This window comes from Hyperolius riggenbachi, chromosome 12 (genome assembly GCF_040937935.1).
Source record: "Hyperolius riggenbachi isolate aHypRig1 chromosome 12, aHypRig1.pri, whole genome shotgun sequence".
Lineage (NCBI taxonomy): Eukaryota > Metazoa > Chordata > Amphibia > Anura > Hyperoliidae > Hyperolius > Hyperolius riggenbachi.
The window spans coordinates 232,973,806-232,979,805 of NC_090657.1; the positions used below are offsets into that span (position 1 = coordinate 232,973,806).

Sequence of the window (6,000 nt, forward strand, 5' to 3'; positions counted from 1 at the left end):
CCTGCTTACACCTCTCTGACACTACAGCTGTACCCTCCCCTGCTTACACCTCTTTAATATTACAGCTGTCCCCTCCCCTGCGTACACCTCTCTGAAACTGTGGCTGCCCCCTCCCCTGCTTACACCTCTTTGATATTACAGCTGTCCCCTCCCCAGCTTGCACCTCTCTGACACTACAGCTGTACCCTCCCCTGCTTACACCACTCTGAAACTGTGGCTGCCCCCTCCCCTGCTTACACCTCTCTGACATTACAGCTGTACCCTCCCCTGCTTACACCTCTCTGACACTACAGCTGTCCCCTCCCCAGCTTGCACCTCTCTGACACTACAGCTGTACCCTCCCTGCTTACACCACTCTGAAACTGTGGCTGCCCCCTCCCCTGCTTACACCTCTTTGATATTACAGCTGTCCCCTCCCCTGCTTACACCTCTCTGACACTACAGCTGTCCCCTCCCCAGCTTGCACCTCTCTGACACTACAGCTGTACCCTCCCCTGCTTACACCACTCTGAAACTGTGGCTGCCCCCTCCCCTGCTTACACCTCTCTGACATTACAGCTGTACCCTCCCCTGCTTACACCTCTCTGACACTACAGCTGTCCCCTCCCCAGCTTGCACCTCTCTGACACTACAGCTGTACCCTCCCCTGCTTACACCACTCTGAAACTGTGGCTGCCCCCTCCCCTGCTTACACCTCTCTGACATTACAGCTGTACCCTCCCCTGCTTACACCTCTTTGATATTACAGCTGTCCCCTCCCCTGCTTACACCTCTCTGACACTACAGCTGTTCCCTCCCCAGCTTGCACCTCTCGGACACTACAGCTGTACCCTCCCCTGCTTACACCACTCTTGCACTGTGGCTATCCTCTGCCCTGCGAGCACCTCTACTGTCCCCTCCCCTGCTTACTCCTCTTGGACACTGTGGCTATCCCCTCCCCTGCTTACACCTCTCTAACACCATGGCTGCCCCCTCCCCTGCTTAGTAGAATGTTATTAAAGGTAATGCATAAGAACTTTTTTTGTTTTATTTTTTCTTACAAAAAGGGAAACAAAGTTGTATTTTTTTTTTTGCGCCAGGTTACAGAACTTCTTCTCCACCTACATCTGCCTCCTCACTCCCATTTAGTCTTAAACAGTTTTCACATGTGCATACAGAAGGGAAGTTATTATGTCAGCTAAAGCCACACCTCCCTGCTGACTGATAGCCTATCATGGAAGTCAGGCTGTAGTAGGGAGGCGTTGCTTGAGACTAACTGTAAAGTAAGGTGGGGGAGCAGGCTGCTGAAGCTCCCCAAGGAAGATATGGAGAGCTACGAATCAATTAATCAATGCAACAGTTTTCTTTCTTTTGCAATTTTTTAACAAAGGCAACTTTAATTTTTTTAAAATAAAGATATATGAAATGCAAATTTTTTTATATCTAAATGTTATATATCTGCTTCGCTATAATGTTTTTAACCGGTGCTTTGTTTTTTGTTTTGTTTATCTTTTGCAGGCACGCCGCGCTTCAGGACTGGTCGCCTAGACAACTAGACGCCAGCCCATACTCCCCATCGATACCGCTGCGCAAGATGGAAAGGGGGAAATAGTGGCGGAGTCACCTGACCCTTTGAGGACCAATGAGGCTCCGTCTACTAGACGCTCCCGAAAGGGAGACGTAAGGAATCCCCGCAGACCAATCAGGCATGTCCTGTTAGACGTTCCCGAAAGGGTGACGTCACTGTCTGTCTGCGAATCAGCGGCTCGGGGCGGCGCTCGTCATTGGGCGCGCGCTCGGCGGTGGGGCGTTCAGGAAGTGCGGTAAGCCTACCATTCCTTATCTGAAAATGTATTTAATCATGTGCTTTGCCATTTTTGTGTGCTATTGTTGCCTCTGAAGAAGCAGTTTTATCTGTGAAACGGCTGTCAGGCTTTTGCAATAATCTGTCAGGAACCTTGGGGATGTATTAAAGGTGTTGTGTGCAGCATTTCCTGCTGGCTGGTGCCCGGTTCCCTATTTTGTTTCTCTTGTTACCACATTATATGCTGAATGATCCGGAGGCACAGCTTCTAACTCCTGCTACCCCCTTGGGTCTGCCCACCAGGGTATCTAGTGCCACTCTACGTGTCTACTCTTTACTGCAAGTTAAAAATGGGGTTTTAAGAGGCACTGTAGTCACATATAATAAAATGCAGTAAATTATTCAAGATACCCCCTTTTACTGTAATTATCCCGCTTTCAGCATCAGAAACACCTCCTTTATCTATATATAACTGCATATTGAATGTAGCCCCACCCTCCCAGTGATGCTTAGCCTATGCTGTTTAGCTATGCGGAGACCAGGTAGGTATCATTTTCACTGGCCTTTGAACTCTCAGTAAACAAACATTCAGCAGAGATCATCTGACAGGACTAAATTTGTCACCACCTGTGATAAATTTCAGAAAGTAAATCAAGGTAAGGAAAGATGTTACAATGGGCAAACACTGACTAAATGATTTATATTGCAAAATTAAAAAAATGGTATGTTATTTTCACGACGGTTTCTCTTGAATTACAGGCCAGGTTTGGTTGCAGGGACGCTGCTGTGTGTGGTGACAGCGAGTGTTGCCGGGAGACATGCTGATGAGCGCTGGGACCACCTCGGCCTCTCATTAGACCAGAGCTACATGATTGCTGCCGGATTTACGAGACGCTGAAGAAATTCTCCCTGAGATAAAATTGCCTTTTAGAGCTGTTAGAGGGAAGTATTGAGAGGAGGTTGAGATATCGGTCTCATGAGGTTTAATGCTCGGGGTGGACCTGAAACCTAGGATGAAATCTCGTAAATGAACCATTGTTGAGAGATAATTTCCGTCTGCGGTTCAAGTCTGCCGAGGAGAGGAGATGAACGGTCAATACTCTCTGTCTCCAGATTAAATTGCTGCATGGCCCAATCGTGGCAAATCAATCGCTCTGTGGCTGAAAAATCTCTCGCGTAACAGATTTCAGTAAAATGAATGTCATGAGAACACGTCTGAGATTGCTCGCAGCCTGATGCCGGGAGGGGGGGAAGGTAAGGTGCCCATACATGAAACGACGGTCTCCAGATCGATCTTCAGATAGGTCACTCTCTGATTCCGCCACACACTGTACACAGATTTCCATTAGATTTCATACAAATCTATTTGAAATTGTCCTAGCGCCCTGCCGCCTCCGCCTGATAGGCCACACCCCCATGTAATGTGCTTCCCGCCCAGCCCCTGGTCCCACAGGCTCACCTGCAACGCTGCCGCACTCCTCGCTGCCTCCTGCGTCTGGCGTGTTTTTCAATCGCCACCGCAAGCACCTGTGCCATGTGACCGAATGCAGTGACGTCAGTATGTGGGGCGGTGTCAAGGGGTGAAAACACTCACGATCAAAAAGACGCAGGAGGAGGGGAGGAGTTTCGGCACCTTAACAGGTGAGCCTTCAACACTAACCATGGGCCAATTCACTTGCGGAGAAATTGGCCAGGGGTCTGTGGGTTGTTGGGAAATCGAACGCTGTTACCCCGGGCCGGATTTATACTCTTTAACGCCCAAGGCCACTGTCAGCAGCTGCCCCCTCTAGTATAGGTTTCCAGATAACCCTCCCCCCCCTCCAGTTTAGATGACCCCTTCCCCCTTTCCTCTAGTATAAGAAGCCAGATGACCTTCCCCCCTTCTGTATAGATAGCCTGATGACCCACCTCCCTCCAGTATAGGTAGCCAGGTGACCCTTCCCACCCCCACCTCACTATTGCCTGCTGCCCATCCGCTCTTGATCCTGGGGTGCCCTAGGCCATGGCCTATGTGGCCTTGCCTTAAATCCGGCCCTGCTGTTACCGCCTCTCACCCAGAGCAGTCGCAGGAGGAGAAGCCGGCACTCGGTGGAGAGCTGAGCGGTGACAGGAGGCTGCACATCCCTGGACTCCGGCGGAGCAGGTGAAAAAACAGCATGGCTTCCATACGTATACTCAGGGCCGGTTCTAGACTCTTTGCTGGCTGAGGCAAACGTGTGAGGATGCCCTTCCTTCCCACTCTTCCCCCAATTTGGAATGATCACACAGCACCTGACAATTTACTCTGCTTCATTTAATGTTCCCACATGACATGCTGCAGCTCAACACAATAATAGCACACTGGCTGGCTGTGAGTCTGTGACAAACAAGCTGCTCACCCTCAGCCACTCCATTCCTCCTCAGTCAGGACAGCAGTGCCACCTCCTTCCTTCTGCTGTGCAAGTCACATGACACACTGCTGCTCTCCTGCCTCCCCCCTCCTCGCTCACTGTCAGACTCCCCACACAGCACAACAAGCTGCTTTTCCCAAATGATGCTCACCTTCCTCCCCCCTCCTCACTCACTGTCAGACTCCTCATACAGCACAACAAGCTGCTTTTCCCCAATGCTGCTCTCCTGCCTCCCCCCTCCTCACTCACTGTCAGACTCCTCATACAGCACAACAAGCTGCTTTTCCCCAATGCTGCTCTCCTGCCTCCCCCCTCCTCACTCACTGTCAGACTCCTCACACAGCACAACAAGCTGCTTTTCCCAAATGATGCTCTCCTGCCTCCCCCTCCTCACTCACTGTCAGACTCCTCACACAGCACAACTAGCTGCTTTTCCCCAATGATGACCTCTTCACCTCGCTCTTCTCCTGCGTCTCCTCCTACTCTGACTGCATGCCGTTAGTGTAAATACAGTGCAAACATGCTGCCCCTGTAATCTCTGTACCGGATGCAAGTGTTTCACCTTGCTTCATGAGATAGCCAGCCCTGCCTATACTCTGCAATGGGGGAAGCATAGGATGGGTGCAACCAGTGAAAGGGGGGGAGGGGGCACGAGACCACCATGGAAGCTTTATTGGGGGGGGGGGGGGGGGGAGAGAGAGAACTACACCACCAGGAAAGCAGACCCTAAATTACATTTCCCTCCGAGTTAATATGACTCGGAGGGGGAATAGTATTTATTGCCGCCCGTAATTTTTAGCGGCAGCAGGGTGACCAACTCTGAGGCAGTGTACATTTACATACGTCTTTATAGAGGGGGTGTGGCATGTAAAATTGGGGCAGGGCTAAAGATGTGGCAAGGGTGGGGCTTAGCATTCTCTTTTCCTGGCTCCAAACGTTTGTGAGGTATGCTATTATCCAGCCTGACCATTCCGTGCCATGTCACCGCCGACCATGACAACCAGGAAAGTAATGATGTAAGGGACACGTATACATTCCTGTTATTGTACCGTTCACATACACGCTGTGTTATTTAATTTAATATATTTGCAGAACGGACCTTGCGGGTTTCTTCAGCAATATACAGTTTTCATCAAAAGCGGAGTCTTCCTTTAGTTTAATATTTCTGTTTGAAGTACATGGAAGAGTAAACATGACGTTCGCCTCGGGGGAGACGGATGGTGATTAACAGACGCAGCACTTGCAAATAATAAATAAGTAAACAGCGCAATGCATAGGCAATGTAAATGAGTGTGCGTAACATTGCTAGAGATTGACACGTCACCGAGGAGAGTGACTGAAAGCTGTCAGCGCGTCAGGGAAAGGGCGATCTGCACAGGCGGGCGAGAGAGGAGGATGGGGGGGGGGGGGGGGGGTAAGAGGGGGAGAGACAGTCCTGGAATATAAATCTGCAAAATGTGTTATGAGTTCCATTAACTTACAGATTACCGGGATCGATTACAAGTGAACTGAGCGGTAATGGACCTCCACGTCATCACGCCGCCCGCTAAGCAGCATCGCACCGGCCGGTCCTGCGCATGTGCAGTTCAGAGTTAGAAAACCGCGCATGTGAGGCCAGCGTGATGACGTGGAGCGTCCCCGTTCAGGAAGAAACGGCCGACCTTCAGCCCGAAAGTCACCAGATCCAGAAGGACGCCAGGGGACCTCGCCGCCTACGGTGGGCTGGAGGAAGCCTCTAAGTACCAGTTTTATTTTTTTGGACTGCTCAGGGTGCCTTTAAAGGGCACCCGAAGTGAGAGACATATGAAGGCTGCCATATTTATTGCC

General features: G+C 50.6%; 1 long non-coding RNA gene across 1 annotated transcript in view; it reads left to right on the plus strand.

Annotated features, from left to right (window-relative positions):
• The window catches only part of LOC137541811 (uncharacterized), a 344,602-nt gene extending 341,692 nt beyond the window's left edge, over positions 1 to 2,910 (plus strand). The window contains exons 2-3 of the long non-coding RNA XR_011025279.1: positions 1,498 to 1,802; positions 2,543 to 2,910. This is a non-coding gene — a long non-coding RNA (uncharacterized lncRNA). The remainder of the gene's footprint in view (positions 1 to 1,497; positions 1,803 to 2,542) is intronic.
• Positions 2,911 to 6,000: the final 3,090 nt, after the last annotated feature.